We start from the raw sequence: 20,425 nt of genomic DNA, 5'->3' as shown, positions 1-20,425 counted from the left end.
GCAAATATAAGAAAATAGAAATAGTCCCCTGCATTCTATCTGATCACAACTCATTAAAACTAGAACTCAACAACAGAAACAACAGCAGAAAATATGCAAATAATTGAAGGCTGAACAGCACATTGCTCAACCATCGGTGGGTCATAGAAGAAATAAGAGAGGAAATCAAAAGGTTCCTGGAAGTTAATGAAAATGAAAATACAACCTACTAGAACCTATAGGACACAGCAAAGGCAGTCCTAAGAGGAAAGTTTATAGCCATGAGAGCATATATTAAAATGACAGAAAGATCTCAAATAAATGACCTAATGCTACATTTCAAACTCCTAGATAAACAAGAACAAGCAAACCCCAAAACAAGCAGAAGGAGAGAAATAATAAAAATAAGGGCTGAAAATAATGAAATAGAGGCAAAAAATACAAAGAATCAATGAAACAAAAAGCTGGTTCTTTGAAAAAAATAAACAAGATTAACAAGCCCCTAGCAAATCTGACTAAAATGAGGAGGGAAATGACCCAAATTAGTAAACTCAGAAATGAAAAAGGAGGAGACAACAACAAACCCTAAGGAAACCCAGTGAATCATAAGAGACTACTTTGAGAATCTATATTCCAATAATTGGAAAATCTTGAAGAAATGGACAAATTTCTTCAAGATACTTATGACCATCCTAAACTGAACCAAGTGGATATTAATCACCTAAACAGATCTATAACACATAATGAAATTGAAGCAGCAATAGTCTCCCAAAAAAAGAAAAGTCCAGAACCCGATGGATTCTCTGCTGAATTCTACCAGACCTTCAAAGAAGAACTAATACCAACACTCCTTAATGTTTTCCATGAAATAGAAAAGGAAGGAACACTGCCTAACTCATTCTATGAAGTCAGTATTATACTCATCCCAAAACCAGACAAGAACACATCCAAAAAGAAAACTACAAGTCAATCTCCTTAATGAACATTGAGGCAAAAATCCTCAATAAAATAATGGCAAACCAAATCCAACAACATATCAGAAAGATCATTCACTATGACTAAATCAGGTTCATCCCAGGGATGCAGGGATGGTTCAACATATGCAAATCTATAAATGTAATATAACACATTAATAGAAGCAAAGACAAAAACCACTTGATCATCTCAATAGATGCAGAAAAAGCCTTTGACAAGATCTAACACCACTTCATGATAAAAGTTCTAAGAAAACTAGGAATAGAAGGAATGTAACTCAACATTGTAAAGGCTATATATGACAAACCTATAGCCAACATCATGCTTAATGGGGAAAAACTGAAACCATTTCCCTTAAAGTGAGGAATGAGACAAGGATGCCCATTCCCCTCACTCCTATTCAACATAATCTTGGAATTCCTAGCCAGAGCAATAAGGCAAAAGAAGAAATAAAAGAAATACAAATAGATAAAGAAATAGTCAAAATATCCCTATCTGCAGACAACATGATCCTATACCTCAAAGATAAAAAAAAAACTCCATCCAAAAACTCCTGGATATCATAAACAGCTTCAACAATGTAGTAGGATACAAAATCAACTTACAAAAATCAGTAGCCTTTCTAAACACCAACAATGAACAAACTGAGAAAGAATATAGGAAAAACAATTCCATTTACAATAGCCTCAAAAAAATCAAATACCCAGAACTAAACTTAACAAAGGATGTAATGACCTCTAAAAGGAGAACTATAAACCACTGACAAAAGAGACTGAAGAAGAGTACAGAAGGTGGAAAGATCTCCCGACTCATGGATTGGCAGAATCAACATAGTAAAAGCAGCTATACTACTAAAAGCAGTCTACATGTTCAATGCAATTCCCATCAAAATCCCGATGACATTCATCACAGAGTTTAAAAAATATACCCTAAAGCTCATTTGGAAACACAAAAGACTGCAAATAGTCATGGCAATACTGAGCAAAAAAAGCAATGCTGGAGGGGTCATAATATCCAACTTCAACCTATATTACAGATCCATAGCAATAAAAACAGCATGGTACTGGCACAAAAACAGGTATGAAGACCAGTGGAACAGAATAGAGGACCCAGATATGAATCCACACAGCTATGCCCACCTTATTTTTGACAAAGGCACCAAAAACATATGATGGAGAAAAGACAGCCTCTTCAACAAATGTTGCTGGGAAAAGTGGTTATCTGCCTGCAGAAAACTGAAAGTAGATTCATGTCTATCATCTTGTACTAGTATCAACTCACCTGAAACCTTGCAGTTAGTACAGGAAAGGGCAGGGAATACTCTGGAAGCAATGGGTATAGGCAAGGACTTCCTCAATAGAACTCCAGCAGCCCAGCAAGTAAGAGAAAGAATGGATAAATGGCACTATATGAAATTACAAAACTTCTGCACAACAACAGAAATGGTCTCTAAATTAAAGAGACCACACACAGAGTGGGAGAAAATCTTTGCTAGTTATACATCAGACAAAGGACTGATAACCAGAATATACAGAGAGCTCTAAAAACTAAACTCCCCCCAAAATCAATGAACCAATAAAGAAGTGGGCAACTGAACTAAACAGAACTTTTTCAAAAGAAGAAATCCAAATGGCCAAAAAACACATGAAAAAATGCTCACCATCCCTGGCCATAAAGGAAATGCAATCCAAACCACACTAAGATTCCACTTCACTCCTCTTAGAATAGGTAGCCAACAAATGTTGGCGAATATGTGGGGAAAAAGGAACTCTCACATACTGCTGGTGGGAATGTAAGCTAGTGCAACGATTCTGGAAAACAATATGGAGGCTTCTTAAAAAAACTAAACAAAGGTCTGTCATATGATCCAGCAATACCACTCCTAGGAATATACCCTAAGGAATGCAACTAAGGTTATTACAAAGGCACCTGCACACCCATGTTTATTGCAGTGCTATTCACAATAGTCCACTATGGACAAATGGATTAAGAAAATGTGGTATTTATACACAATGGAATTTTACTCAGCCACAAAAAAGAATGAAATTTTGTCATTCACATGTAAATGGATGGAACTGGAGAACATCATCTTAATTAAAGTTAGTCAGTCTCAAAAGGCCACAAGCTGCATGTTCATTCTCATATGTGAATTGTAGACCTTACACAAATGCAGCAATATTATGGGATGCAGGTCACACTAGGGAGAACACGCACAGGAGGAACAGGACAAGGGAAGGAAACCTAAAACTTTAATGTGGTTGATGTGCTCACTGTAGAGGAGTGAATGTAGTAATCTTAAACTGTCCAAGGCCACTGTGGGAAGGTAACCAGGAAGTAATGAAGAGGTCTGGTAGAGATGAACCAATGTGGGTTGCAATACACATGTGAATGGAAGCAATGCTAGGAATCTCTCTGTATATCCATCTTTATCTCAAGCTAGCTAAAATGTTATGCCTTTCTTATTATGTCTTATGTTTTCTTGTCAACAAAGTTGGAGAACAAGAGTATGGAACAGGTTCTGCGAGGTGGGGTGGGGTCGGGCAGGCGGAGGTGGGCCAAAGAATGTATACACATGTGAGTAAATGTAAAAAATGATAAAAAAATTTTAAATAAAAAAAAAAGTCACAACAAAACCAAACACTGGAAATCATGAAATGTTCTCTGCTACAATGTAGTTAAGCTAGAAACTGGTAAGCAACACAAAACAATTTAGAAATCCCTAAACATTTAGATAACAAAAAACCCACAGTTATAAGTAACCCACAGGTCATATAAGAAATCACAATGGAATTTATAAAATATTTTGAGCTGAGCAATAATAAAAATGCTACATAGCATACTTTTAAATCATACAATTAAATCAGTTTTAGAGAGAAAGTTATAGCCTTAAATAGATCAGAAAAGTATATTTGAAGATAAATAGATTCATCAATCATAAGAAGTTAGAGAAGGAATAACAATTAACTAAAAGAAAGTAGAAAGAAAGAATAATAAATACAAAAACAGAATTTAATGAAGTCAGAAACAAACATATAATGGGGGAAGTCAACAAAAACAAAAGTTAGTTTTTTGAAATGGCCATTACAATTGACAAAGTTCTTGTGAGACTGAAGTCATGCATGAAAGAGAGGTTGGAAAGAAAGGGAAGGAAAAGAAAGGCACAGATAACTAGTGTTGGGACAAAAAGGGAGCCATTACTACAGAGCTTGCATACATGAATATGAGGCCAGCAAAACTTTATAAGTAACTTTATGTCAATACATTTGAAGATTAAGATAAAAACAGAAAAATTTCTAGAAAAATATAATAACCACAATTGGTTCAAGGAGAAAAAATAAACTTCAATAACCTGCTACTAAAGAAATTGAATCAAATCAATAGTCAAAAATAAATAAATAAATAAACCACCTTATAAGAAAACCAGGTAGCTTAACCAGCAAGGTCTAGCAAGCATTCAATGTAGAAATAATGCTAGTATGACTCAAACTCTTTCAGAAAGTAGAAAAGGAATGTTAATGCCCCCAACTCATTAACAGAAACTAATGTGCCTTTGATATCAAAACTGAACTCAGTGTAGGAAAGGAAAATCACCAGATAACCTCACTTATGAACATGCATTAAAAAAATCTGAAAGGAAATCCAACCACATATAAAAAGATCAAGACCAAACTGACTTTATCTCAGAATATAAAGTTGGATAACAGAATAATGCATAAAAATCATGTTTTCCCAAAAGATAAAGAAAACCATTTGATGACATTCAATACCCATTTTTAATAATAATTTCAAAAAAACTCTTGCCAGGTGCCAATGACTCACGCTGCAATCCTATCTATTTCAGAGGCTGCAATTAGGAGGACCGAGGCTCCAGGCCAGCCTGGGCAAATAGTCCAAGAGGTCCCATCCCAAAATAATCAGAGCAAAATGAACTGGAGGTGTGGCTCAAGAGGTATAGCACCTGCTTTGCAAGCATGAAGCCTGAGTACAGACCCCAGTACCACGCAAAAAAAGAGGATATCTGCTAAAACCTTCCACAAACATCATACATAATGGTGAAACATTAGAAGAAGCATTTCCTTTGAGATCAAGAATAAAACAATGCCTCCTGTCACTTCTAATCAGGGTTGTATAAAAGTCCAAGCAAGTGTAGAAAAGCAAGGAAAAGAAATAAATGGCATAAGGATTGTAAAGGGAGAAATAAAATTACCACTGTTCTTAATAGCGTGATTATTTAAGTCGAAAATGAAAGAATCTATAGATAAATTAGAACTAATAAGAAAGTATAGGAATGCATAAAAGTAAATTGTTCTAGGTAACAACTCCTTATTCATGAAATAAAGCTAAAAATATCACATCAAGTAAAAGAATTAAATTAATCAAAAGATGAGCAGGTGAGCAATGCCACCATGGAGAACATTTTAGCACTTTATTGGGCGACATTAAAGAAGACACACGATTGAAGAGTTCTACCATATTCATAGGATGGAAGACACAGCAGTGTAAAGATGCCCATTCTGTAAACTGATTAGCATATTTTTTTTTTTGGTGGTACTGGGGTTGAACTCAGGGTCTTCTACTTGCTAGGTAGAAGCTGTATCACATGAACCATGCTCCCAGCCCTTTTTGCTTTAGTTATTTTGAGGATAAGGTCTTGCGTTTTTGCTTGGGCTAGCCTGGACAATAATCTTCCTATTTATTCCTCCTATGTTGCTAGGATGACAGGCCACCACATCCAGCTAATAGTTGAGATAAGGGCTCCACTATCTTTTTGTCTAGACTGCCCTTGAACTGCAATCCTCCTAGTCTCTGCTTCTTGAATAACTGAGATTAGAGGTGTGCCTACCCTTAGATTTCATGTAATAGCAGACAAAGTTTACAAAGATCTATTTGTGGAATTTGATATGCTAGTGCTAAAATATGTCTGAAAGTGGTGATGACTAAGAACCATCAAGATACATAGTGCAAGGACTTGCTTAACCTGAATTCAAGACTGTTTAGTAAGTCCCAAACAGTGTGGTGTTAGTGTAAGGGTAGAAAATAGACAAATGGTCAAACCAGAGACTCCTAAAATTGATGCATGTATGTTATGGTCTGGATTTGAAATGTCCCCCTAAGGCTCATGTGTTAAATAAAGGAAGGGTCCCATCCTGTGCTACTTTTGAGAGGTTGTGGAACCTTCAGGAGGTGGGGCCTGCTGGGAAGAAGTCAGGTCACTGGGAGCATGTCTTTGAAGAGAATATTGGGACCCAGGCCCTTTCCTCTTTCTCTCTGCTTTCCTGCTTTCACGAGTTGAGCAGCTTCCTCTGCCACTCACCTCTCCTTGCCATGATGCACTGCCTCGCCACAGGCCCAAAGTCATAGGGCCAAGTGACCATGGACCTTTGAAACCATGAGCCAAAATAAATCTTTTCTTCCTTTATGCTCATTTTCTCATGTACCAGGACACGTGTAAGAATGTTAAGAATAGTATTCTTTATAATAGCCCTAACTAGGAAAAAATTCAACTATCCATCTAGAGCAAGTGGATTCTCAGTCATAGTGAAAGAAGCCAGTCATCAAGAAAACCAAGTAGTATGATTTCATTTATATAGTTTTTTTTTCTTTTATTCATATGTGCATACAATGTTTGAGTCATTTCTCCTCCGTTCTCCCCACCCCCTCCCTTTCTTCCAGCCCCATCCTCTCTCCTCCATTATATAAAGTTCTTGAAGAGTAATCTATTATAAACTTTGGTGACAAAAAGCAAATTACTATTTATCTGGGGGCCAGGTATGGAGGCAGGAATGGGTGGGAAAGGACATTAAAAATCCCTTGGAGGTGAAGAAATGTTCTGAATCTGTTTTGGCAGCAGCTCCGTGGGTGCGTATGTCTATGTTTAAACTCATTGAATTTGATATTTTTGGATGGATACAGTTGTAGATTATGTTAATCAAAATAACTAATACATGGGTAAACAGATTTTAGAATCAGGGCTGGCCACATAATTTTCCAGGTCTAGGGCCAAATGAAAGTTTGGGCCATCTGGTTCAAAAGGCAGGAAGAAAGCCTTTTCCTTCCCCCTCCCCGTGGTCTCTCTCAATCTGTCATGGTGTTTTTGACTTGATATGTGATGCTCTTGAGCACAGGGATAGTGTTGGGGCAGTGCAGAACCTTATAGGCACCTTGGGGCCTCACTCCAAGACTCCATAGGAGCTGAGTGAACCTTCCCACAGCCACCAGCCTTAAGGTCCCCAAAAGCTGAGCAAGTCATTTTTTCTTCCTAGATGCTGCTCCCCCAACCCATAGTGAACAGGCAGCCCTCAAGAGTATTGTAATTTCCATGCCTGGAAGATACAGGTTCCTGCACAGCAGTGTATGAAATGCTTGCCCACTCTCCAAGTCACCTGAATGCACTATGACACTATCAGGCTGGACAGGGATGGACACTACTCCGCCCTTCCCCAGATACTGTAGCTCACAATCCTGACCCTCTCTGCAACCTTGTCCAGAATTCCTCAATGGATGGTGGCGGTGTTGGCTGGTTGGGATGGAGCAGGATGACACGAGTGAGGAGTGGTTAGCTGAAAATCAATTCCAGGAGGTAAAATTGTAGAGGCTCCAAGCTCCCAGATGCATTGCTGCATCAGACTTCCCTTGCAAAACACAAAATCAAAGATAAAATTATTAAACCAAGAACAGACTCCTCTGAGCATGGGGCCCTATGTGACTGCCCTGGTTGCATGCCCCACGAAGTTGGCTTTGTATAGGAAGCCATACAAAGGAATGTTATGGATCTCTAAAAAAGGAAGATACTATAAGCACATGTAACAATGTGAAAAATTTCATAAACACAATCTTTAGTGAAGGAAATTAGTTCTAAAAGAAAACAAATAGTATGATTCTGTTTATATACAATTGGAAACTGGGGGAAATTACACTATATTGTTCAGGGGGCATGCAAAGTCTGTAAGATAAATAAACAAGAAAAGAATTACCACAAAGGCAGGTTGAAAGAGCAATGGTGGGCTTGTCACCTCAGTTTTCTTCTCATCCATTCTTAATCCCTTGTGAGCTTACATATTAAGCAGGATCCTGATGGCTATTCATCTCCTTAACCCAGAATTACCATGTGCTATGGATTTCTGCAGGTTGGGGTCCCCTAGCTGATGTCCCAAAATTGCTGCCCATCACATTATTTATGTCCAGCATCACTGATGCTTAGGGGCTGGCCCTGGCATCCCACCCATCCCTATTGTTACTGTAAAGCACACTTCTGTAACAGCATCGTCTGTCAGTCCTGTCTGGAGAGAGCAGCTACTACCCGACTTTCAACAATGTGTGTTCCCCTCTCACTGGATTATTTCTTACCACCTTGGTTATTGAAGTATCTTCCTGGTCCTCCTGAGAAATAGTGATGGGTTTTCTATTTTATACAGTAGGCTTGTTTGAGCATTCCAATGTTCCTAAGCCCTTTGAGCCTCCCCACACCCAGTCTGCAATGCCAGTTTTAGTCATGCTTTTAGTTCAGTCTTCCAAAAGCCATGTCAGCAGTGTATTAGAATTGTCACTCAGGACCCTTGCCAGGTGTCAAATCCTTTATTCAGGCCTTTATTGTGCTTCTCTTGATCCAGCACCCCAGGATTCCCTCCCATTCCTGCCAATGCATTGAGCCAGTGCTGCAGCTTCTTTGGCATATTTTCTCTTTTTCCTGAGCAAGCCTCATGCTTCCTCAGTCAGGTTTTGCTGATACTTGACCCTAACATTTCTGGTGGCCAGAGAGTAAGCATTGCCTTGTATATAGATCGTCAGATTTAACAAGTAAAAATACAGAATATGGATCAGGGTACTAAAGTTTTTTCATTGTTTATCTACAATTAAATTTAACTGAACATTCTGCATTTTATCTGGCAAGCATATTTACAGAGCCCTGTCTCAATTTGACACATTTAGAGCCTTCAAGCGATGGAAGGGCCCTGTCTTCCAACAAGAGGGAGTTACTCACTACTTTAGACCTGGGGGCTCAGGCGACTCAAAATTCTCATTAAGTCCTCAGCCTGATCTTCAGCCATGTCTGCTATCCACGTAGGAAATGAGGGTCTTTAATATTGTCAAGGAGATACTCTGAGTCTCACATTTTGCTCCTGTGATTTTTCTCTCTACAAGACTCACTAGTGATTATCAACAGCTGTCCAATTCCACAGTTCTTCCTTATTGTCACTATTCCTCCAGACTCCTCAACTGGCTAAGACAGTATCCCTGGACTTGTCAGCACAGGGAATCACCTGGGAGCTACTAAAAATACTGGTGCCTAGTTCCTTCCCCCAGGGATTATGATGTAGTTAGCCTAGTTGTGGCTGGGCTTAGGCAGTTTTAAGAAATTCACAGGTGACTCCCCTGGAACCATTGGCATAGGATATTGCACCAATCAGTGCACCCCTTGCACCTGTATCCCTTTATAGGTCACTATAGGCAAATGTCTTAGTAACACACTACCACAGTGTCTTAGTCTGGTTTTGTGGCTACAATACCTTAGAATGGATAATTTATAAACAACAAAAAAGTATTGCTAGCTGAATGCTGGTGGCTCATGCCTATAATCCTAGCTATTCAGGAGGCAGAGATGAGGAGGATAATGGTTCAAAGCCAGCCCAGGCAAATAGTTCGTAAGACAATCTTGAAAAAAACCCCTCACAAAAATGGCTGGTGGAGTGGCTCAAGGTGAAGGCCCTGAGTTCGTGCCCCAGTACCACAAAAAACACACAGCGTATTGCTCACAGTTCTGGAGGCTGGGAAGTCTGAGATCAAGGCCCTCGCAGATTCAATGCCTGGTAAAAGCTTGCATGCTTCTTATAGATGTGCCTTCTTGCTGTGTGCTCACAGGGCAGAAGGCAAAAGGGCAAAAGGGACTAGAGTAGGGCTGGTGGAGTGGCTCGGGAGGTAGAGCATCTGGCTAATAAGTATGAGACACTGAGTTCAAACCCCAGTACTGCAAAAAAAGTGTGGAGGGGAACTAGGGCACAGGGTAATTACTTCAATCTCTTTTATAAGAGCACTAATCTTATGCACGCAGTATACCTATGACTTGGCCATGTCCCCAAAACTTGCATCTACTTTTCAGGCCCCTTCCTGGTATCAGTTCTCTTAGGTGGGCTCTCCTAGAAGCAGAGCTTAAGGAAGGGAATCTTATTCAAGAGACATGTATGGAGTGCTCTCAGGAAAAGGAAATAAGAAAGGTGGCCATAGAGCGGGGATAAAAACTAGTAAGAATGTGGTCCTAGCTGGAGGCTAATTAGAGCCCAATTTTGTAGGAGCTTAGCACATAAATTGTCCCACAGAGTTAGCCCTTGTGGCAAAGCAGGTAACCTTTTGTACCCCTGCATTAGTTAATCATTGGCTAAGGTCTGCCTCCAGAGGTGTGATGAAGGGCTGGAGTACAGCTTCTTAGTCAGGGCCAGAACCAGGGTGAGGTGAACAGGTTAAAATTTGAGGGGGGCCAAAACACCTCAGTAATCAAGATGGATACTATTTTAATGCAATATTTTTTTAAAAAATCAAAATGAATTCAAAAGGTTTGATAAACAAAATTCATTTTAAATAAAGATAGAATTAGAAGGTAGGGGAAAGAGTCCTGTTTGGCCAAGGCCAAGTCTCAGAGAGAGGGCAGCCAACATTCCCAGCATCTGGGTCCATTGGCCTTGTAAGGGGAGCTGGATGGGGAACCAACAACATCCCTTATTGCATCTTTCCCCCATTCCATTAAGTTTGGGTCGACTCCATTCTTCTAGGATTTTGGAAAGGAAGCAAGGCAGAGCCATACTTGGGCCTATTTAATCAGGTCAAAAATCTCTGGCTATGCAATTACTTCTAGGATGAAGTTGTGAACCAAGCAAGTCTAGCCAGCATCCTCTTATAGACATTGTGCTGGTGCTAACAGAAAAAGTGTTCTGAACAACAAAATCTGGAGTTGTCTGGGGCCATCTTTTCCAGCCGCATGGAGGAGTCTGCCAATAATAAGAGAGAAAGAAGGCAATGTGGAAAGAAAATCTGAGCCAGGAACAAAGCTAAAAAGCAAAAGTGGCCTGAAAATATTTATTGTGCTTTTGGACACAGTTTGGTAAAGCCCATGTATCACTTAGGACTATTTTTTGTTGACTGGAACAAAACTGACTTGAGGAATCAAAAAAGGTAGGAGAGAAGGGGAGGGAGAGTTAGAGAAAAAGAGTGTATTATTGGCTCATGTAATTGAAGAACCCAGGAGTTAGGTCTGCTTCAGATGTGGCTGGAAACATGTTCTGCATGACACCCTGTGATGTGGGTCTTGGATCACCTTTGGTTCCATCTTCAGGTTAATCAAGAAGCAAACTCTGGTTTCCTCAAAAATCTACTTACCTCTTTTGACGGCAATTCCATCCATGATTCCAGAATCAACTATATATGCCTGGCTTCTCCCTTCTTTTGAGATGAATTATTTCCTAGGACCTACTCTACCCCTCCTTTCACTGACAACAGCTCTCACCTTGTGATCACTTATACCTGAGCCTTACTGTAGAACAACTTGGCCTCAAATTGCCTTTCTATCCTGTCCCAATACAATGAAATATTGACTTGCTGTTATGCTGCTGTCATCACTTTTCTTTAAATTAAAAATTATTTTTCTGGGTAGGGAATGGAACCTAAGGCCTCATATGTGCCAGGCTACTGCTGTACCACTGAGCCACCCTGCCAGCCCTTCTTCTCTAAATTATTACTGTATCTGACTTCACCTACTTCCTTTTGGTTTTCCCTTCTCTTGTTAAAATAGTTTCTTGAACTCTGCAATATGATGCCACCTTTCTTCCAATATATTGTATGCAAAGCTGTTTATTGAGCACACAGTGCCTGGTACACTGTGTATGCAACAAATATTGATGGTGACAATGATAGTGGTGGTGACAATGATACTGTGTGACACTCTTAGGTTTGGAAAGATTCAACAATTGTTTCCATTGCTGAAGATCAACATTTTCCTTCTATCTGATCTATATTTCCTACTGTAAAGAAAACATTTCTAGTACTTTCTGGATATCAGCAATTCCTCAAGGAGAATGAAATTCTTAAAATTCTCATTGTTGTATCATCTTATTTAAGTCTTGCTGCAATATATTTTTTTCTAGCCAGGACTCTGAACTCTTAGGACATTCACACATGTAAATATGCATGGCTGGTTTGGACACAGGAACGGGATTTATGTTTAACATTAAAGGAAGCATTCCTTCTTTTTCCTTTCTTTTTTAATTTGATAACAAGAGTGTCAAATCTAATCCTAAGACTGTGAGTCTGAGAATTCAACAAATACACTGAAAATAGGAGGAAAAACAACTGATTTATGTTGGCCTTTTTTTTTTTTTTTAAATGAAAGTGGACCTTCCCATCAAGTAGGCACAGCTCAACTGTTCCTGCAGAGGTTGGGAGGCCTGAAGCCTGTGGGCAAATTCTTGATGTGTGCAGTTAAAATGTGGCAGGTGGACTGGTGGGAACAGCACGTAACTAGTTTTTGTTACCTGTCATCACACCAGCAATACCCTGACATGTTCTATAATAAGATTCATGTATATGTAACAGCTTGCAAAATAGAAATTTAAGAAGAGTTTTAATTATGACAGCCCGTGATCTGAAAGCAATCAGCCCCTCCATCCTGCTCTGTGCAATGTGCCTCTGGTCTCCCATCCCTGACATTTATTTCTGCCCTAGTCCTGTTTGTGTCTATGACAGACAGAGTTCTTTTTATCTTGTTGACTAAATCAAAGGCCATACTTTCTAAGACTCTTTTTCCAGTTTTCTAACTGTGCCTAAATTCTCCAACCTTTCCAACACCATATTTTAGGAATTCCTTCTTCCCATTTCAATCAAGTGCCAAAAACTCTCATGGCCCATGTCTCCCCATGGCTCCCGTAAGTCTCCATTTCCCTCTACTTTGGATCTGCTCTGGTCATGGAGTCCACTTGGCCTTTCCTCTGGTCATGGGTCTGTCTGGAAATGTCAGGAGGCTTCTAGTTCAGCACACTTAGAAATGCTGAACTTGGTGGGGCTGATTGTGCTAGATTCCTGACTGGTTATCCTGCCTCCAATCTGCATAGTACGCCAACCCCAAACCAGTCCCTGCATGGCTTCCTTCAAGCCACTAGTATTCTAAAAACTTTTTTTTGTGGTACTAGGGTTTGAACTCAGAGCCTCACACTCTACCACTGGAGCCACATCTCCAGCCCTGTTTTTGTGCAGGGTATTTTTGAGGGAGGATCTCATGAACTGTTTGCCTGGGCTGGCTTTGAACTGAGATCCTACTGATCTCTGCCTCCTGAGTAGCTAGGATAACAGGCGTGAGCCACTGGTGCCTGGCTCCAAAATCTTTTCAAAACTAGTTTTATTATGTTTTTGAATTTTCATACATTAATAATATGAGGAGTTTCCTTGTGATAATTCCATACATGCATACAGCGTACTTTGAACAAGTTCACCCCCTCCATTATATTACTTTTCCTCCCTTCCTGCCCCTTTTTCCAAATTGTTTGGTGGGTTTCATTACTCTATCTTCATACACATATATGTATTATACTTTGATATTTTCACACCTTAATATCCTTTCCCTTCCCCTTCTCCTTCCACTGATTCCCTCTTTCACATTCATGTCCCATCATCATTTTAGGTCTAGGTTCCACAAATAAGCGAAAATGTGGTATGATGATTTCCAGTTCTATCCATTTTCTTGCGAATGACATAATTCCATTTTTCTTTATGGCTGAGTAATATTCCATGGTATGTATATATTTGTATGCACAATATTTTCTTTATCCATTCATCACTTGTTAAGCACCTCAGCTGATTATAATGTTTTAGCTATTGTGAATAGAGCTGCAATAAATAGGGGTATGCAGATATCTCTCTGCTTTGTTTTGCTTCGGGGAGTACTGGGGTTTGAACTCAGAGCCTTCCGCTTGCTAGGCAGATTCTCTACCACGTAAGCCACCCTGCTAGCCAGATATCACTCTTATATATTGACTTACACTCCTTTGGATATATGCCCAAGAGTGGTATTGCACAGTTATAAGGTAGGTCTATTTCTATTTTGAGGAGCCATCATACTGATTTCCATATTGGTTGCACTAATTTACATTCCCACCAACATGTACAAGGGTCTCTTTCCCCCATCCTCACCAGAATTTGGGTTTTTTTTTGTATTCTTGATGATTGTCAATCTAACTGGGGTGAGATGAAATCTTAATGTAGTTTTCATTTGCATTTCCTTTATGGGTAAGAATGTTGAACATTTCTTCATGTATTTATTAGCCATTTGTATTTCTTTGTTTGAGAACAGTCTTTTTGCTCACTTAATTAATTAGATTATTTCTTCTTTTGCTGTTTTTTTTTTAGCTCTGTATATTCTGGATATTAATCCTTTGTCTGTTAAATAACAGGAAGATTTTCTCCCATTCTGTGGGTTGTCTATTGATTCTGGTAATTGTTTCTTTTGATGTGCAGAAAGTTATTAATTCAATGCAATTCCATTTGTCAATTCTTCCTTTTATTTCCTGGGTAGTTGGACTCCTATTCAGAAAATGATTACCTATGCCCATATGTTCCAAAGTTTTCCCTCTGTGTTCCTGGAGTAGTTTCAATTTTTCAAGTTTTACATTAAGATCTTTGATCCATTTGGAGTTGCATTTTATAAAGGATGAGAGATGTGGGGTCTAGTTTCAGTCTTCTGCATGTAGAAAACCAGCACCATTTTTGTCAACACCATTTGTTGAAGAGGCTATCTTTTCTCCAGTGTATGTTTTGGCTCCTTTGTCAAAGATCAGATATATGTAGCTGTGGGATTATTTCTGGATCTTCAATTCTATTCCATTGGTCTTGCTGTCTGTTTTGTGTCACTATCATGCTGTTTTTGTTACTATGGCTCTGTAGTATATATCTATATCTATATATATATGTATATTTTTTTTTTTGCAGTACTGGGGTTTGAACTCAGGAACTACACCTTGAGCCTCTCCACCAGCCCTTTTTTGTGAAGGGTTTTTTTGAGATAGGGTCTTGAAAGCTATTTGCCTGGGCTGGCTGCGAACTGCAGTTCTTCTGATCTCTGCCTCCTGAATTGCTAGGATTACAGGCGTGAGCCACTGACGCATGGCTCTGTAGTATAATTCGAAGTCTGGTATTGCAATATTTCCAGTGTTACTCTTTTTGCTTAGAATTATGTTTGCTATTTGGGGCTCTTTTATGCTTCCATATGAATTTGAGGACTGATTTTTCTATTTCTGTGAAGAATGACATTGGAATTTTGATGGGCATTGCATTGAATCTGTAGACTGGTTTCAGTAGTATAGCCATTTTTCATGAAATTAATTCTGCCAATCCATAAACATGGGAGACTTTCCATCTTCTGAAGTCTTCTTCAATTTTTTTTCTTCAAGCTTTTGTAGTTTTCATTGTAGAGGTCTTTCATCTTCTTGGTTAAGTTTATGGTATTCCACAATCTTGGCTGAGAGCCCCTGGAGAGATTCCCTTTTTTTCTCAGCCTGACCACTTAGGGGTTTTATTATATTTAGGAAGGACAGAGCTTCCTGGCACTTTGACAGAAAAGTAAGTTTTATTGGATGTCCGGAAAAAAATCTGACAAAAGGTAGATGAAGGAGGCCTTGGGAAGACAGATTTGGCCTTAGACAGTAAGGGTGAAAAGTCTCACAGTACAGGTGAAAGTGCATAAAGTGAGTCCACAAATCATTTCAGTCCCTGGGTTGAGAGGCAGAGAGAGGAACTTCCTGTGAGGCTGATGTAGAAGGAATTGTAGGAGCATTTCTGGCTTTTAGCAGGGTGTCAGGGGACTTCTGGGTTGAATGTCATATGAAAGAACCCACACCCACCCCAATTACTCTGTGCTGGGTTCTTGTTCCCATTCTCCCACTGCTAATGCTCACTCACCACCCCCATCCTGCTGAAACAAGAAACCCAACTGCTTGTTAGCTAGTGCTCTTTTCTTTTTTTTTTTTTTTCCTTTCCTTTTCTCTACTAAACAGTATAATTCACACATCTTTTGGATTGCCTTTGATTTCATGAAGTAGGTATTATTAATCATATTTCACAAATTGGGACACTGAGAGTCAAGCAGTTTGAGTAATTCTCCCAAGATCACCCAGCCAAGTAGAGCAGTGCCAGGGCTATGTAACAGAAAGACAGAGCCCTAACTACTTCATTATACTCTGTTGGTGCTCATTTTCCAGTTCTGTCAGCTAACAAGAAGAGTGGCAGACATAGTGGAGTGTAAAGTGCTCTGGACGGAAGATGAGGAACCTAAGTTCCACTTGTGGCTCTCTTTGATGTTTGGTGAACCACTCTCCTCTGTGCCCTCATCTGCCACATAAAAAGAGAAGCTCTCCTGGAATGCTTTCTACATTTTTTTGATTTCTATTTGGACACCATTAGGACAACTTAGTGGCTTTTTACTCCATATCCTATATATTTAGGAAACACATGAATTCACAGTGTTTAATCTCAGAGTCAATGATATACATACAGCTGGATCATGGGAAGAGAAACCCCTGCCACATATGATTAGCTACACCATGAGGAGTGTCAAGCTGACTACTGCTTGGGTGGAAAGCCATTTTTTAAAAATAAGTTCATGTATATTTTTCAAAGCATGTTTTCACAAAAAAAAAACGTTAAAATTACTGAGCACTCTAATCTTTTTCATCTAATACTTTTTTTACAAAATATACTTCATTGTGCTTTTGTGCATATGAATAGGGACAAGAGGGGTGGCAGAATGAGGAAGGCAAGGGTATTTGGTTTGTTCTGGAAACATCATTAATAGACACAGTGTCTAAGATTCCTCCAAACTTACCGATTCTGATGTAGACCCTGTATGCATAGACTTACAAATACTGACCCTTTTCTCATCCACCAATGAGAATTTATTAATTACTGTAATTGAAAATGTAGATTAACAGAAAATTATTTGAAAAGTGGGAAATCTTATGCGGTTTTTCATAAGATGCAAAAACCCACGGATTCTGATCTCTTTCCTTCATGATCTATATCTTTTATCCTCATGCTTGTTAACACACTAGTTTCAGGAAAATATTTTCTTTAAAGATGCACAAGAACATACTTACAGGAACGTACCTGACAGCCTACACTACATGCCGGCAAACTTTAGGTATAGCCAGGTTCAGAAATTTTGTTGTACACTGATGGTTTTCCTTTTCTAGTCTACTCTAATCTTGCCAACCCCCACACATTCCTGTGTATGCCCATGTCTATTTGCTTTCCATTTCCCATCTCTCCAGATCCTGCTTCCCACTCCCGGTGGTAACGAGCCCTCTTCTCTTGAGAGGGCCAAAGACCGTTTGACTCTTTTTAAGTTCTCAAGTTATATGAGGTCATGAAATAAGAGGTTTTGCTTTAGTTAATAAGGAGGTTCACTAAAATGGAGGGGAAGATGCACAGTATACCTTCGCCTCCTGTGTAGACAGCTAAGAACTCTGTCATCCTGTTTCACCTGCTCTAGTGTAAGTTACTCCAAAATAATGGGTCCTGAAGGCTGAGGTGGATGGCAGGCTGATTCTCCTGGGTGCCAGTCTGCTTTCCTACTCTACGCATAACGTGCAAGTTCTACGTAGAGTAGGAAAGCAAAGAGGAACTGATTATCAGGTCTAATTGATACGAACAGGCAGCAGTTGGGTGGTCAGAAGCCAGGACGGCTGGAGAAAAGCTGGAACGTAGAGCATGAGGCTTCCCAGACCAAGATGTTGAGGATTTTTCTGTGTCCAACGTAAGGACATTTTCCTGTGCTGCCTGGGATGTAGTTGTATTTAAATTGTGCTTTTAAAATGAGCAAGATTGCAATAAATAAATAGGGAGATAAATACTCCAGAGATACAGTATAGCATAAGTGAAAAACAAGCCAGATAATATAAGTCATATTTGGTGAATGATTAGTAATTAAATCTGGTAGCGTCATGGTTTTCCAATACAAGAGGGGGGAATGATAAGGTTGATAAGTAGTTGAGTAAGTTTGGAGTTGCATTGTTGATGCCTTTGGATTTTAGGCTGAATGTCATCAGCGGTAGAGGACTCTAAATAAGATGGCAGATTAAATACTGAAAATTTCATTACTATCTGAAATTTCACTAAAACTAAAGAAAAAATCTTTTTAATTTTAAATGGTAAGAATTAAGAAGTATAAGAACATAGGACTGTAAAATAGGTAGTGGGGGGGTACTTGGCGGGAGGGTGAATGGAGGAGATGAAGGTGAGGGAATGTGGTCGATGGGCTTCACATATGTATATGAAATAGAACTATGAAACCTCTTGTGATAGGTTTAAGTGGAGAGGAAGAAGGTTGCAGGGTAGAGGGGAGATGGCAATCTAACTAATGTGTAATGTAAGGCTATTCAAAATTGGCACAATGAATTTCCCATACAATGAATATATGCTAATAAAAATGAAAAAATCATTTAAAAAAAAGAATAGAAAATGAGACAATAATGACTTACTTGGTGTCTGAAAAGCAAATGGGTAACTGACCTAGCAAGCTGGGAAAAGCAAATCTTATCTGTCAGTGGGAAAACCTAGAAATGAGCCAGTTTGCTCCTCAGAATCCCCAAATGGTTCAGAAGTTCTCAGGACTGGTAACCAACTGGTGAAGGTTGGGAGGGCCAAAATAGGAAGGACTTAGTGCTCCCATTTCCCACTATAAACTTCTCCCACTCTGGAAGAAATTGGGAGTCTTGTTCTCTGGAGAGGACAAAGCAGAGAGTTTGAATTGGGAGATAGCTCACACATTTGAGGATGCAGTTAATAGAATGAAAACACATGGGTTGAGTATACTTATGCATACTGAATAAAGATTGCAGGGACTGGCAGAGTGGCTCAAGCAGAAGAGTACCTGCCTAGCAAGCATGCAGCCCTGAGTTCAAACCCCAGTGCCACCAAATAACAACAGCAAAACAAAAACAAAAAAACCCAAAGATTACAGAAGCCCCACCACTACCCACCCCTCAAGTTCTTCTTTTCTCACTTGGCTCCCAAAATACTGGAAGCCAGATTTCTAGCTTTCACATAAGATAGTGAAAAACCAGCTTGAGAGGAAAAACCTAAGGATGGTTTCCCACCAAAGCCCACCCCAGAGCCCTGTATGATAATGCTAAAGTTCACAAACGCACCCATTAACTCAGATTTTCCAAGCAAAATTGTAATTTCTCCCTCTTAATCACTGAACAGACAACCAAGGATCATCATATATTAGAGTAATCCTTCCATGAGGACTATATTGACCAAAGGAAGAAGCAACCTGGAAAAAAAAAACCAAAACAGGTCTGGAGGAGTGGCTCAAGTGGTAGAGCACCTGCCTAGCAAGTGTTAGGCCCTGCATTCAGCCTCCAGTACCACAAAGAAAAAAAAAAAAAGCCACCCTACCATTAATATCCTTAGAGGGCTAAAAGATTGTGTTGCAAATTGTTGTGTTGTTTCTTTGTAAAAAAGAAACATTCAGAGAATAACAAAGAAACTGGAAATAAAACACAACAGCATAAATTAAAATACAACAAAAATTTGGAAGATAAGGAAATCTTTAAGAAGTGGAACAAAAAACAAAAAGATGGACAATGGAAGAGAAATATAAGAAAACAGGAGAATCAAGCTAGAAGATTCAACATTTGGGAATCCAATATCCTAAAAGAGAGATTAGAGAAATCAGTGAAATAATTCAGGAAAATTTTCACATGGAAAGGACGAGTTTCTGGATAGAAAAGGCCACCTGAGTATTAAAGTGGATGAAGACATTTTATGATCTTTCAGAACATTGGAAAGAAGATCCTAAAAACATACACATAAAAAGGAGTTGGCTATTTGCAATTTCTTAATAGCAACACTGGAAACTGTAGACAATGAAAATGAGTGCCAACCCAAAATTCTATGCCAGACCAAATTATTATTTAAGTGGGATAGTAGAGTAAAAATATTTTCAGATACACAAAACTCACTAAATTTACTTTTGATATATCCTACGAAAGCTATTGGAACATATGTACCACAGAAGTAGGGAGTCAGTCAAGAAAGCTGAATACATAGAGCACAGGGAGCAGAAGATTCAGCTCAGGTTGACTGTTGTTTCCCAAACCAAGGACATAATTTGTTCAGATTGGAGCAGGTTTGGAGATCTGTGTGTAAGGACCATGCAGTATTCCATATCTGTAAGTGTCACCCTCTGGAGTGAACAAGTGGACACAGTGAAAGCCCATGGAACTTCACTTTTATTTCAAGATCCCCAATAATGCTAGGATATGGGCAGGATTGGAAACCAAAACAATTAAGATTTTTTTTTTTTTTTTGTGGTAATGGGGCTTCAACTCAGGGCCTTCACCTTGAGCCACACCACCAGCCCTATTTTTGTGAAGGATTTTTCGAGATAGGATCTTGTGGAACTATTTGCCTGGTTGGCTTCAAACCATGATCC

This window comes from Castor canadensis, chromosome 5, assembly GCF_047511655.1.
Source record: "Castor canadensis chromosome 5, mCasCan1.hap1v2, whole genome shotgun sequence".
Classification (NCBI taxonomy): Eukaryota; Metazoa; Chordata; class Mammalia; order Rodentia; family Castoridae; genus Castor; species Castor canadensis.
Note: the sequence above shows the minus strand (reverse complement) of the source record.